The sequence below is a fragment of the Gopherus flavomarginatus genome, chromosome 6 (assembly GCF_025201925.1).
Source record: "Gopherus flavomarginatus isolate rGopFla2 chromosome 6, rGopFla2.mat.asm, whole genome shotgun sequence".
Taxonomy (NCBI): Eukaryota; Metazoa; Chordata; order Testudines; family Testudinidae; genus Gopherus; species Gopherus flavomarginatus.
This window is the reverse complement of record NC_066622.1, coordinates 60,348,799-60,364,421: the sequence shown is the minus strand read 5'-3', so window position 1 is coordinate 60,364,421 and position 15,623 is coordinate 60,348,799. Positions and strand designations below refer to the sequence as shown.

Sequence of the window (15,623 nt, the reverse complement as noted above, 5' to 3'; positions counted from 1 at the left end):
TCCTTGGGAAGCCACGAGGCAGGCACAGGATCCTACCTCCCAGCAACCAACTGCACATCCCCAGACTTTGCAGAATGAATGGTGGCGCTCTACTAACCCCACTTAGCCGCACTGAGGGGCTTACCTTCTGCCCTGCCTTCCTCAGCTCGACTTTCCTCTTTTGCCCCCTTCTTGCCTCACTTCCTCCTTTGGCAAGTCACACAAAGGAGGCCAGCAGGAAGAGCTGGTCTCCACCAGCCAACCTCCCAGGGCAGAAGAGATCAAGCCCCAAGGCTCCAGAAGGTGACTGACCCTGGTCCTCTCGCTTTCCTCTGCTGATGCCAAGGCTCTTTCTCAGCTCATTTCCCCAGCCTCTGTCCTGCAGGGGTTGAATTTATCACAGGTACATGCCAGTGGCAGCAGTAGGAACTTTTCTAGACAGCCAGGGAAGCTGGGAGAACTAAGCAATTTTGTTTCTGCCTGTTTTTGAACCAGGGATCTTTTGCGTGTTAGGCAAACATGATAACCACTACACTACAGAAACTCTGCCAGAGGACTCTGCCCCTCCCTTCATAAGAGTATAAGAATGGCTATACTGGGTCAGACCAAAGGTCCATCCAGCCCAGTGTCCTGTCTGCCAACAGTGGCCAATGCCAGGTGCCCCAGAGGGCGTGAACCTAACAGGCAATGATCAAGTGATCTCTCTCCTGCCATCCATCTCCATCCTCTGACAAGCAGAGGCTAGGGACACCATTCCTTACCCATTCTGGCTAATAGCCATTCATGACTTAACTTCCATTAATTTATTTAGTTCGCTTTTAAACCCTCTTATAGTCCTAGCCTTCATAACCTCCTCAGGCAAGGAGTTCAACATGTTGACTGTGCACTGTGTGAAGAAGAACTTCCTTTTATTTGTTTAAAACCTGCTGTGCATTAATTTCATTTGGTGGCCCCTAGTTCTTATATTATGGGAACAAGTAAATAATTTTTCCTTATTCACTTTCTCCTCATCATTCATGATTTTATATACCTTTATCATATCCCCCCTTAGTCTCCTCTTTTCAAAAATGTAAAGTCCTAGTCTCTTTAATCTCTCCTCATATGGGACCCATTCCAAACTCTAATCATTTTAGTTGCCCTTCTCTGAACCTTTTCTAGTGCCAGTGTATCTTTTTTGAAATGAGGAGACCACAGCTATACGCAGTATTCAAGATGTGGGTGTACCACGGATTTATATAAGGGCAAATATTCTCTGTCTTATTCTCTATCCCTTTTTAAATGATTCCTAACATCCTGTTTGCTTTTTTGACTGCTGCTGAACACTGCATGGTCGTCTTCAGAGAACTATCCACGACGACTCCAAGATATCTTTCCTGATTAACTGTAACTAAATTAGCCCCCAACATATTGTATGTATAGTTGGGGTTATTTTTCCCAATGTGCATTACTTTACATTTATCCACATTACATCTCATTTGCCATTTTTTTGCTCAATCACTTAGTTTTGTGAGGTCTCTTTGAAAATCTTTCACAGTCTGCTTTGGTCTTAACTATCTTGAGCAGTTTAGTATCATCTGCAAACTTTGCCACCTCACTGTTTACCCCTTTCTCCAGATCATTTATGACTAAGTTGAATAGGATTGGTCCTAGGACTCACCGTTGGGGAACACCACTAGTCACCCCTCTCCATTCTGAACACACCGATGGGCGAACCTGGAGAAAGTGATGGCATCCCTTCGATGGGTCAGCTGGCAGAGCAAAGGATGGGAGCCGGAACTCAGAAAGTCATCCTTATGTTGTCCTTCTGACTCCAGCTTGAAGGAGAGCTTCTTTTTCTTCCCCTTGCTGAGAAAGAGCAGGAGAAGAAAGAAAGATCAGGTGAGTCAACTCTTCCTTGGGAGCCACCCACTGAAAATGTAAAAACAAAAAAGTAAAGCCATAAAAGACTTCAAAGCCCACCAGGCCCAACCTCTCTTCTAATATGGCAGAAAAGCCACACGTCTCCTGTCTAGGTAGGGATATCCTATTGCCCCACAAGAAGTGGAAGGTCATCATGTTCAGCCTCAGCAGTACTCATGGAGCAGGGGGAAACACATGGCTGAGGAAATTCCCTGTAGACGAAAGATAGGTCTTGAGCATCACAGCTTTGTAGGTAATTACAAGGTCTACTTACGCCACCGGCTGAGCCATTCCTCACAGGCCAGCAACTGCTTCTCCCAGTTTGCGTTCCTCACCATGTACCTAACTAAATGCTAGAAGGCCCAGCTCATCAACCTACCCACTCTTGCAGCCCTCCTCTTCCACCCTGACTGATAGGGAGGAGTATTAAGCCTCCCTCCCTTAGGCCTTTCAGCATTCCTGGGGAACACCAACACCGCCCAAGTGACTTTGGGCCAGTTGGTCAACCAATAGGGCTGCCTCCTAGGCCAGGCTGCAGCCCAGCTTCAGGACTCAGAGGAAATGGAGCTCCCATCCCTACCTACAGGACTCCAAGCACGACCAGCCTTCTGGATCAAACATCCCCTCTTGTGCTCAAGTCACAACAGCTAGCAGCCAAAAGGCAGGCTTTCATATCATTTGAGAGAGCAAGACAGAGCCTTGGAATACCCAGCAGGATTAGGTTGCACAGGAATTGTCCTCAGATCCTACTGAGACTTCAATTCAGATTGCAGGATTCAAAGTCCTGAGGGCTGCTCTTACACCATGGGACCAATAGGGAACCCCCAGATCTCTGCTGAGTTCTGGTGTGGATGACCCTGCGGGCGCAGCCCTGCATTTACTCACCAAGTTGGCATGTAACAGTTTTCTGCAACTCCCAGAGGCCTTTCTTAATCCAGACTGAGAGGCCAGTGGCCATGTGAGGAAATTACCTCTTCCATCCTAGGCAGTACATGGCCCTTTCTAGGAAAGACCAAGTCCTGGAGGAAAAATGACAGTTGTGAAATAACATCCTGGGGAAGATGCCTTTTTCAGTTGCTGGAGGAGTACCATATGGGGAAATACTCCCTTTTCACCTGACCAGGAATTTGAACCCTGGACCGTCAGATTAAAAGTCTGATGCTCTACCAACTGAGCTAGCCAGGCTCATAGAAAAAAAGGGCAAGTTTGATGCAGAAAAGAAACTAGTCAAGAAAAAGAGGGCAGAAAATTTGCTACTCTTGCTTCTTTAGCAGCCCTAGGCCCATCTTGCTTCTCCATGTGGCACCCAGAGACCTTCTTCTTTTTTTAGTTAAATATCAGATCCAGGAGAAAACACAGTTATACAAAGCAAAATAAAATTGACCTGTCTCATGCAGTGCTACATTGACCTCTATTCAGACTGAGCCTAAGGGAGTGCCTTGCTTTGGGATCAAACATACCCTCTTGTGCGAGTCACAACAGCTAGCAGGCAAGAGACAGGCTACCATGTCATTGAAGAGAGCAAGAGGAAGCTTTGGAAATCCCAGAATAATTAGCTGGCAATGAAAGGACCCCACAATTCTACAGGGGCTTGAACTTTGATTTCAGGATTCACATCTCTGAATACCAGCCCTTACACCATGGGACCAGCCAAGAGAGTTTGACTTCTGGCATGAAAGACTCTGTGGGGACAATTTTTTCTCTCAGGGAATACCCAGTGGGAATATGCCTTTCTGGCCAGCCCTACATTTGCTCAAAAAATCAGCACACAGCACTTTGTTACAGGCCCAGAGGCCTTTCTTCCTCCAGACTGTAATGCCAGTGGACAGGTGAGGAAGTAGCACTTTCAGTCCCAAGCAGTAAAGAGCCCTTCCTAGGAAAGGCCAAGTTCTGAAAAGGAAAAACTGAAGTCAAAGAGAGCCCTCAAGAGATGCCTTCTGAAAATCTTGGGGAATTGTCCTTCTACCTGACCAGGGACTTGAACCCTGGACCCTCAGATTAAAAGTCTGAGGCTCTACAAACTGAGCAAATTTGATGCTGAAAAGAAACTGCTCAGAAAATGAGGGCAGAAAACAATACAGAAAACCTGATGCTTTCACTCTCTTAGCAGTCCTAGCCCCAGCCTGCTCCTCCATCCCGCCCCCTGAGGCCTTATTCTTTTTTTAGTTAAATAGCAAATCCAGGAGAAAACCCAGTTATACAAAGCAAAACGAAATCACAAACAGAAATGTCATTGGAAATACAAAAATTAAAAAGGAAAACGCAATTCCCATCACTTTATCATGTCTGGGCCATTCCTGTATCGAGAGCACCTGCTAAGGGCCCTGTGTGCTTACGAGAAACCTGGAGAAACTCATACCACAGCCTGAATATGAAACTCAACTGCTCCCAGGTGCTGCAGTAAAACCCTTTCCCTGCTATGACGTTGCACTCCATATGATTTTATTAAAATATGCTAATGAGTCTGAATATAATGTAACTGGAATATGCTTTATGCATGTAAGGTAGCATTACAAAGTTTATAATCGACTGTGTGTGTTCATCGTATGTGTATGAACCGATCATTCTTGTATCTGAAACTAGAAATATGAACAATAACTCTGAGGTCTTGTTGTAATGATGCAAAGTGTGGGCCACTAATAGTGGTTTGGACTCTTGATGGCTCCCATTAACCAGGACAATTGACTGTAGATGGCTCTGTCCTGCACCATCTGTGAGTCAGGCCAGGAAAAATGAAGGCTTGGGGTCTCACAGGACATGTGAGCATGTCACCTGGTACAGGAATCCATCTTAAACCTGGGGCTTTTCCTCAGGAGAGAGACAAAAGATTCCTGCCTTGTACCAAAGTTATATAAGGGGGTAGAACAGAAAAAAGGTGGCTGCAGTCATAAGAAATCCCCTAGCTACCACCTGAGCTGGAACAAGGATTACGCCAGGTGTAAAGATTGGGCCCAGACTAGAAATAAGCCTAGTCTGCAAAAGAAGCTTATTGGAAGATCTCTGAGGGTGAGATTTTATCTGTATTGAGTTTCATATTGTATTAGGTTTAGACTTGCATGTTTTTGATATATTTTGCTCTATGAAGAATACAAACTCTATAGAGAAGGAAAAGTTAATGCTTTAGAAGATTCTGTGTGTGTGTGTGTTAGATGGATGTGAAGGTGTCTAGAAAGCACTCTCCTGTAGTCTCTTTTCTCCTTTAGAAAATTTGAAGCAGGGAGCATTGTTTTCTGAGAGGTTTGAACTCAAAGCCTTCAGATTATGAGACTGAGACACTACCAGCTGTGCTAAGAAGGCTTGGAAAAGATTTAGACTCAATGCATATAGAATCCTTCTGCAGCCGTGACCAAGCCAGGAGTGCACTGGAAGAAGCAGGGGGATATGGTGCCCAGACACCTTTCCTGGCAGCTAATAGATCAATTTTCCCTGACAGTGAACAATCTACTGGAATTCGTGGCAGCAGAGGGCGGATATTTCCAAGCTGAGCATCAGCTTCCACATTTCAGAACTTATTCTCCTTTTCCTAGTAGGGTACTTTCCATGTGAATTGGGCAATACAAGTTGGGGAAGCTACAAGGGTAATAGAAACCAGTATTTAAGGTAAGGTTTGAACTCATAAGCCCAGCAGTAGCCCCTTTTGCACTAACCAGTAGCACCACTGCAGTTGCTTCTTAGGCAAAGCTGGGAAGCAGGCAATTATCAGTCTCTGTGGTTCACATCTTTGCCTGGTAATTGCAAGGCTGCCGGTTCATACCTAACTAAAGATGCGACTTTTCAGCCATGAGACTCCAGGATATTTTAACAGGAAGAAAATCTCCTCATTTCTGGTTTAGCCCCATTTTACCCCTTCTGCCTGTCTTCTCCCCCACACGATCTCTTTCCTTCCCCATTGGGGCCATACAGAGAGGAGCCCCAGTCACTGAGAAGTTCCCTTTTCTCCTTCACAGAGGGCTTTAACGCCCCTTATCTCACTCAGGCTCACAACCACCCAGAGTTCAAGAACTGTCCCTGTTCGCATTGGACAGATGAGGGGAGCCTGAGGTCCAGAGAAGGGAAGTGACTTACCCAAGGGCCTACAAAGCAAAGCGGTGGCAGAGCCATAAAGAAAAGCCACCAGTTCCAACTCCTGTTCTAATGGACAACAAACCCCCCAGAGGCAGGGATAGAGCCCAGGAATCGAGATGGTGGGGAAATGTCATTCCAACTGTTTCTGTCAGAAAATCCCATTCAGACTAAACCAGTTTGTTTCTCGAAATCATAACAAGTGGGATAAAAGTTCTTTGCTAAAATATTTTGTTGCAAAACAAAAGCATCTCCTGTCTGTCACAGTGTGTTAAATTGTCTTGTCGCACACAAGAGGAGACACTTAGATCTCAAACATTAGATAAGATGCTTCAGTCTGAGCTAAGTCATTGCTGCTCTTAACAATTTCAAAATAAAACCATACAAATCAAATAGACTATTTCAGCTATTCTATTATGTGTTAATCAGCTCTGAGTAAACGTGATAGGACACCTCATACTATGCCCTACTCCGAGTGACACTCTCAAATGGATCCCCATTCTCCGCCCACTGTGAGGTAGGTAGGAGCAGATCATTATTATCTCTACTTGAAAAAGGGAGAAGGTAAGGCTTAAAAGGAGAATGGACTTGTCTTATGTCACACAGCAAGTCAGTGGCAGAGTTGGGAATTGGACCCAAGAGCCCTGATTTTCAAACTAACCATCGGAACTTGAATTTCAGTCATTGAATGACCTGAATAAAGTGGTCTCAGATGAGCTCCAGACCAACAACAGTGCACAGTAATTATTCAGCAAGTATTTGAGGAGAACTGCAATGAACTGCTCAGAATCATGAACTGCTCAGAGACAATTAATGCAGAGAAGCAGCAAAATTTGTCAAACATAGAACTGGTTCTGACTTATTTCCTTGATCTTAAAAGAGAACAACAAGAACCTGAGTCTCCTCCCTGCCAATCAGGGTAGAGCCTGAGGAGGGAAGGCTGAGGGTTCTCACCAGAGAGCACAAAGGATGGGCCAGGTCACCAGTGGGGATCACTGTCAGAGCACTATTTCAGCCCCACAGTTTTCGATGGACCACCCACAGTGGGAGCTGCAGAGCACTCCCCTGCAACACACACACACACACACACACACACACACACACCCTGGTGTTGGGAGGGGAACAGGAGAAAGGACAAAAGAAGCAAGAGACAAAGAGAAAGGAGGGAGGGATGGATGGAGGGAAAGGTGAAACAAAAAGGACAAACCCTAATGTCCCCAGTGATTCGAAGGGACAAAATCCCAGGAGTGGAATAATATTCTGCCTCCTTAAGCTCGTGTTTTCAATGCCTAGAATTCAACTCTCACCAGATGGATCAGACTGAACAGGTTTCAGACCTCCAGGAGGCTCTTGCCTTCTAAACAGGGATGGCTGTTTTCTAGTAAAATCACTAAAAGGGAAGGAGAAAACTCGAAAGAGGTTCCTCCTGGCACTCACATCCGTGAACCGAATACTCTGTCAGTCCTCAAGGAGACCTGGAGAAAGAGACTTGCTGAAGCAAAGCCACAGGGGTCTCTGAGGTTTCCCTGGCCCCTCGCCCCTGTCCTGCCTGGATGATGTCAGCATCTCTCTGTGAGGTCACCACCTCCCCACCACCTTTGACCGATAGTCTGAGGTGCTGAAAAAGGCCTTTGTGATGTCACTGCCACACTCCTCCCTTGCTGTGTTAATGTCCTGCCCCTGGCCAGGCCCTTTGCAGGTTTAAGCTACTCCCTGTGGATCACCCCACTCAAGGAGCGTTCGTTCTAGGAAGCAAGCCGGCTAGACAGGAAAATATCAGATGCTGCTGCCAATGCTACACTCAGTTTTTCAGAAATTAGTCGACTATATGGCCAGAAGAGACCATTAGAGCTTCTAATCTGACCCCCGGCATATCGCAGGCCTCCTGTATGACAGAAGAGCTACTTTGGAGGCAAACACATTCCAGAAAGGCATCTAGTCTTCATTAAATGACATCAGGAGGTGGCAAATCCACCACTTCCCTTGGTAGCCTGTTCCTGTGGTGAATCATCCTCGCTGTTGAATATTTGTGCCTTAGTTGTAATAGGAATTTGTCTCTTTTTACCTTCCAGCCGTTGGGTCTTGTTATGCCTTTCTCTGCTCAATTAAAAAGCCCTCTAACACCCAATATTTTCTCTCCATTAAGGCCCTTCAACACTTCAGTGAAGTCACCTTTCAATCTTCTTTTGATAAGCTAAACAGACTGAGCTCTTTCAATAGCTTACTAGAAGGCATTTTTCTCCAGCCCTCAGAACATTTGGTGGCTTTTTGCTGCCCCAGCTCCAATTTCACATCATCTTTTTCAACCAAGGACACCAGAACTGGAGGCAGCATTCCAATATCAGTCTCACTGATACCATGTCACCTCCTGTGACATTAATGACTTAATCTGTAACTGTATAGATCACCATTGCCACCACTGTTCTATATTTGCAGCCAATATTATAGAAAAGTTGCCACGTAAGGGGTCTGTGAAGAGGTTCTGATTGACTGATTATAATGATGCTATCTCTAGATGTGTATCATTTTTGTAGTTGACGTTATGAATATTGGTTCTATGCTGTCCATATTTCAAACTCGTGCTCTGTTTCTGGGGAACACTCAAGACAAGTTGGTGTCAGTTCTGCCTAGCCTGCTTGATGGCCCATTAAGGACCATCAGTTATACAATCGACCCATTGAGAGAAGGCAGATACACCTTGTGACTCATCAAGGTATGCAGGGACCTGCCTGTGGACAGAACTCAAAGGTTTTTCTATGCCACGTGCTGGATAGAGTGTCCTTGAGACAAAGAAAGCAAAGATCACGTGGCAAGAAACTATAAAAGGCTGATGCCTCATCTCCATCTTGTCTTCAGTCCTGCTTCATACCTCTGGAGGGAATTTGCTACAAACAAGCTTCAGCTCTGTACAAAGGACTGAATGCCCCATCCCAGTTGTGGATGGACTCCAGAGACTTGATTTGAACCTGCAGTTTATTCCATAGCTGCTACAGGCCTGAACCAAGACCTTTGCCATTACTTCATGTGAAGGATTAAAAATCTATTTGCTCTTTATGTAGCAACCTGGTGCATGGATTGTGCCAGCTCTTTTCCAGACTCAAAGTCCAGAGTATGGTCAAGGACCAGAGGCCTAGCAAATAGTGATAAGCTAAGAGAAAGCTGGGGTAAACAGAAAGCCTTGCTTGCTAAGATAGGCCTGGTCAGCAAATTGCCAGGTGTTGGAGCTAAGAACTAAAGAATTGTGTCTTATTCAGAGATGCAGATTGAACAAAGAATCCCTGTTCCTATTGTGTTTGTTTCTTCTGTAGGGAGACGTTCTTCCCAGAGATCCAGTCTTGAGTTTATGAAAAGTTGTCACATGTCAGTATAAGATATGTCATCCTTCCACGTCCCTTCCCAGGGACCAATGCCTGCCTTTAGACACACAGAAAATCTTTATTGCCATATACTTTCACTGTTTCTTTGCTTTAACCCCTAGGAATGTACCTGTTGGACAATCAAAGGAGTTGCTCCATTCCTATGGACCCCAAAACAGAATTCAACATAGATATTTTATACTAACAACATTTTATCAAAGTATTCATGAAATGTTAACTTGCTAACTTGAGACCATGGGTGGAGACATTATGTAATCTGTTAACTATTGGCTAATGTGCTTATCTTGTCTTGCTGCAAAACCTATCCCGGGGTGTGGAACTGCCTACCCCGTCACTTTCCCCTGCTTGTGAAAAATCTATATATTCTATTGTAATTAATTAATTAACAATGTCTCTGAGCCTAATAAGCAAGGTGACACTCTGCCAGCACTGTGTGTAATAAACTCCTATTTTTGACCTCTACATGGTGTAGATTTCTGTCTTTCTCGGACACCTGCTGAATAAAGAGAAGATTCAGGATCCAGCCTGGCTGAATGTGTGTCCTCTCCTCACAGCTTGGTGATCTTTTGAGGAAATGGAGAAGACTGCCTTTGCCTAGCTGTACATTGCTTGCAAAAGAAACAGGTCTTTTTGGTGACAAGTGTTGAAAGGAGGCACTAGACAAATGTGGAGACAGGAAAAATGTCCCCCAACTGGACTGGCATCTGTGGATGCTGAAGTCACAACACAGAACACTAAACACTATTTGAGAACGGCTGGTATCAGAAGAGTCTCTAACAAGGCCTCTTCCCCCCAGCAGGGGCCTCTCTGTGCACAGAACTCCTGGTAGCGTGACGGCTGCAGGCAGTGGAGAACTCTATTTTGGCATCTCTTTGCCTGTTTTGTGGTCAGCATCTGCAGTGGCTGTTAAAAGGTCTCTAGATAGTGATCTTTGGGAAGAGCTGGCTGAAGAGCCTTCCTACTAACCAGGAGAGCCTGGCTTGGCCTGCCAGTTCTTCCTTGCTGAACCTAGTGTGTCTGTTGGCTCCTTTTTTGTATCTCTTTTCAAAAAAAGAAAAGACCTGTCAGCAGAATCCTTCTAAGTGCTTGTTCAAGACAGAGAGAGCCTTCCTTGCGGCTAAGTCTTGGTGCCATGGGGCATGCCTCATTGCTGTGGTGCCTCTTGCTGGCCATCCTGGTAATAAGTTCTGGTTCACCGGTGCGCCTTCATCTAGTGGCATCTGGCTGCATCTGTTTTATCATTAGGACCCATGGCGCTCTCAGGACTTCAGTGTCCTCTTATGGACACAGCCCTCTGGCTGTGCCCCACTCAGTTCTCTCCCCCATTCCCGGGGGCAGCTGTTCTCTACCCGGACACTTGCCTCAGTCGCTGGCTGCAGTCCAGGGTGTACCACCCGTGTCAGCCACTACGGAGGCAAAAGTCGTGAACGTCCAACCCTGCATCTGTTTCCCTGGACCACTTCCCCACAGCCCCAGCACCTTCCTCCGCCTTTGTATTAGGGCCTCAGTCTGGCAGAATTCGGACAGAAGGTCACTCATGCTCCCCTTACCCACCCAGCACTACTCTGATCATGGTGCCTGCCCACTCTCCCCCTCCCCCTCCCCCTCCCCCTTCCCCTTCCCCTTCCCCAGCCCCAGCCCCAGCCCCAGCCCCAGCCAAACCTCCCTCCTCAAACTCCAAGCAGTGACTAACTCTTGCAGTGCTGAGCAGCCCTTTATATATGGGCTGCTCCAGCAAGCCTTCTCCTGATTGGCTCTCCCAATAAGCCCTTTACTGATAGGCCGGGTTCTGCGCAGCCTCTGCAAGGCTGCCTTAATCTTTCTCCTGCTTGGTTGGGGGCAGACACCTCCCCACACTTGAAAAATGGCAAATGAGAAGTTTAGAGCTGGTGGAAAGGTTACCATGACTGAGAACTGAGCCGAGGTTGCTGCGACTGAAACACAGATCACTAACCGCTATATGATCACAGTGGCTGGTGGGAGAAGCACATGTTAGAAGCCCTGTGTCATCTCAGCTGTGGCTTTCTGTGCACGGAGAGCCAGACACCTCAAGGTCTGCAGGTCTTGAGGGAAATGTGGACTGTCTGTACTTTAGAATTTGCAGGTGTTGTCCTGGGCCATCAAATGGAACAGTTGCAAACACTTTCTTGAGGCAGGCACCATGGCTTAGCTGGCTAAAGCACCTGCCTCCTAAATGGGAGATCCTGGGTTCAACTCCCAGTGTTGCCTTCGTGTATGGCTTTTGTCTCCTCTGCTCACATTTTCCTGTGTCTTTCTAGGAAACAGAAGAGACCTCCCTTGGTAGCCAAGTCATTGCTTGCTAAGGAAAAGGCTTCTTTGTAGAGAAGCATTGGAAAGAATCAAATCACAAGCCTGGAGTTGATGAAAAGGCTGATGTGACTGGCATTAGCATGGTGGTTGCTTTGACTGCAATAGCTGCAACGTTAGAGCCTGCGCCACACGTCCTTGTGATTCACTGGGGATGTCCACACGCAGATGTCATGTCACCTTCCTTTAGATAGTCACTGATAAAAAATGGAGCAGTTGGGAGAATAGTCCCAGAGAGTGGCATCGTGGCTAAGTGGCTGACTCACCTGCCAGGTAAAGTGGAGGATAGAGATGCAGCACCCAGTGGTGCCTTGCCAAATGTGTCTGCCCTTCCCATCTTTTGGTCAATCTTCTGAGGAAACAGAGAAGACTGCCTCTGCCTTGCAATGCAAATACCTCCAAAAGAAACCAGTCGTTTTTTCTGAGCAGTGTTGGAAGGAGGCACCTAAGAAATGTGGAGACAAGGAAAAGGTCATCGTAACTCAACTTGCATCCATGGCTCTTGGGGCAACAACGCAGAGCACTGAGTACTGTATGACCACAGCAAAATCTAAACTTTACACCTTATTACACTAGGCAGTAGTTAGGTCAAGCATTTTTCTCACCCCACTGGATGTTACCCTCCTTAATACATAGAATTCCCCCCTTCATTTTCTCAGGATTCCTGCTGCTTCCAACATAGGTGGGGGAGGACGAAGGCAAAAACATGATGCCACAGTCTCCTATTTTATATCCTTAGTTCAAGTGTCTAGAAGACACTTGCCCAGACGTGTCAGGGTGAGCTCTGCTGAGTCACTAGGTTGGGGAATCCTCCTGGTGTGGTCTTGTGCAACTGACTCATAGAATTGAGCAGTCCCCACAGTGTTGTGTTTGGGCATCTGTCATTGAACTGGAAATCCCTTAATTACAATTCCTCTGCTGATTCATGGTTGTTGAACTCCCTCCTTGGCAGGGGTCACTAGCAAAATTATAGCATATTTCAGTAACAACCATACAGCAAAATGCATAACTTCATACACCCTCATGCTATACATATTTGGACAGAGTAACCGATTTCAGCAGATCATGACTTTTCATGAGATAACTGACATGGAATTGTTTGTATGACATATCACAGTCATATATGAATGATGAATATGTGAGCTAAAGGGGGCTATTCTGAGGTACATCATGTCACAAAAGCCTCCAGAGACTGGTCTTTGGGAAGAGCTGGCTGAAGAGCCTTTTGAGTAACTGAGAGATCCTGGCTTGGCCAGCCAGTTTGTGCTTGTGAATTAAACTTGTCCGCTGGGCTCCCTTTTTTGTGTCTCTTTCACATAAACAGAGCAGAAGTTCTTGGCCAGTCCTTGACAGTGCTTGTTCAAGACACAGAGAGCCTCTGTGCTGGGGCAGGGGTAAGGGTGCAGAAGGTGGTCGGAGGGGGGGGTGCTTACCTCGGGCAGCACAGCTCCCAAAGTGACCGGCAGTTGGGATTTCCCCCAACAGTGCCCCACAGGGGCCCAGGGTCAGCTCCAGCACAGGCCACACAGGAAGGCTTAATGCTCGATCTACAGCACATGCTGGGCAGGCTTGAGGCCAGGGTCCCCATGGCAGGAGAGAAGAAGAAGACTCGGCCCCTGGAGGGGCAGGATGGGCTTCCTGGATCCCATTTGGTCACAGCCAGGGCCCTGCCCCCACTCCCAAGTCGTTCATGGCACCCCCAGGTCAGCCAGAATGGAGCAGCAGTTTTCACTGCACCAAGTCCACTTATGGCTTACAGGCAACACCCAGAGCCACCACAGCCCACCATCTTGGCCAGAAAGGAGCCTACTCAGCCTCTTCATTGCTTATTTTCCTTCCCCCCAGAACCCCGCTTCTCCTGGGCTGCAAGGAGCCATCCCTGGGATGCCAACAGCCAGCCACAGGGGTCTATCTCCCAGCAGCCAACCGCACCTCCATGGTTTGGCCCTCAGAAGGGCAGGTGGGGGTTTTCTGGATCCCAGTTGCTCACAGCCAGCCCAGCCTCCACCTCTAAAACCATCAGTCATGCCCCCAGTTTGGCCATAAAGGAGCAGCCATTCTCCACTTGGACTCAGCTTTGCTTGTTTTCCTTTGACCCAGAACCCCCCTTCTTCTCCTGGGCTACAAGTAGCCGTCCCTGGGAAGCCAAGAGGCAGGCACAGGATTCTGCCTCCCAGCAGCCAACCACACCTCCCCAGGCTTTGCAGAATGAATGGTGGTGCTCTACTAACCCCACTTAGCCACAATGATGTGTTTAGTTTCTGCCCTGCCTTTCTCAGCTTGACTTTCCTCTTTTGCCCCATTCCTGCCTCACTTCCTCCTTTTGGAAGTCACGCAAAGAAGGCCAGCAGGAAGAGCCGGCGTCCACCTGCCAATCTCCAAGGGCAGAGGAGGCCAAGCCACAAGTCTCTGAAAGGTAACATGCCTAACTCCTCTAGGTTCTCCAGCCTGACACGAAGGTGCTTTCTCCACTGCTGTCAGCACCTTCTGTCATGCAGGGGTTGGAGTTATCCCAGGGACAGGCCAGTGGCAGAAGGAGGAGCGCCTTCCTGAACAGCAAGGGGATCTGGGAAAAGGAAACCAGCATGTTTCTGCCTGGATTTGAATCAGGGACCTTTTGCGTGTTAGGTAAATGTGATAACCACTACACTACGAAAAACTCCATCTGCTTGGCTGTTGCTCACCCTGCCACAGACCGATGGACAAACCTAGAGAAAGTGGTGGCAGCCCTTCAATAGGTCAGCTGGCAGAGCAGAGGACTGGAGCCGGCACTCAGAAAGTCGTCCTTACCTCGCCCGTGTGACTCCAGCTTGAGGGAGATCTTCTTTTTCTTCTCCTTGCTGACAAAGAGCAAGAGAAGAATGAAAGGTCAGGTGGGCCAACTCGGTGCAGAAGCCCATGCTGTCTTTTCCTGCTGCATAGCCTGAAATGAGGGACTCATGGCAGTTAAAGGAACTGCTGCACCTTCCAGAAAACATCCCACCTGTGCACAAAGCTGGATAGAATAGCCTGCTAGTCTAGCACGCTCCCAACTGAACTACTTCAGCAGCTGCTAGGTTTCTTTTTGGCTCATTAAACCACATCTTCAGTCACTGATGGCCAATGAGAGAGCGACATCGCTTGCTATTTTAACACTTGAAAATTCCATTGGCCAATCTTTGGATCTCTTTAATGCTGCGCTTCAGTTCATGGGGGAAAGGTGAGAGAAGCCACCTTTCAACTAAAGGCCTGGGGTTAACATCCTAACGCTGTCTCCTACTGGAACACTATTTAATCCTGGCCAGCCCTGTGCTGGTGACAGTTCCATTTCTAGATGTTAGTACGTTTCAGTTACCGTTAAAATTAAAAAGTTTCTATATGCTTAAAGAAAATGCATTTGTTTTATTTGCTTATATATGGCATGAATAAATACAGGTTTACAGAACCTAGCCTGCAAATTTAGCATCTTATATGACAGAGAAAATCATGCATCGAAATTGTACATCAAAATCATGTACTGAGCTACAAATGCAATGAAAAATAAGATACTTAAAATTTTAACATATGGGGGGGGGCACCGAAGACACGTCTTGCCTAGGGTGCCACTTGGTCTAGGTCAGACCCTGCCAGGGAGAACAGGAATTAGTGTCACATGCCTATTTTCAGGCTGTAATCTGTGGGCACCCTGCTCTGCGGGAGGGATCGTGGTAGCCCAGACTCAGGGCTGGAATAGGCCCTGATTGAGGGGGTGGCTGCATGGTTTACAGCGCTCCGATGTCTTAGACAATGTGTCTCTCCCCAAAGCCTCAGATCTGCGTTCCCAGAAGGCTCCTGCGCTGCCTCTGCTCCTTTCACCTTCTACAGCAAGGAGCAGCAGCAAGGGTCAGGCATGAGCCATAGGCACTAGGTGGGAGGCAGAGGCTTCAGGAGCCCAGAGTGTTTGCCAGTCTGGGCATTTTGGCTGAGACCTCAGGGACACATTGTGAGGCAGAATCCCAG

The 15,623-nt window shown here is 47.2% G+C and overlaps 1 non-coding gene across 1 annotated transcript; it reads right to left on the bottom strand.

Annotated features, from left to right (window-relative positions):
- Positions 1 to 2,990: 2,990 nt before the first annotated feature.
- TRNAK-UUU (transfer RNA lysine (anticodon UUU)) lies at positions 2,991 to 3,063 on the bottom strand. The gene has a single exon. It is a non-coding gene; the product is annotated as a tRNA-Lys (tRNA).
- Positions 3,064 to 15,623: the final 12,560 nt, after the last annotated feature.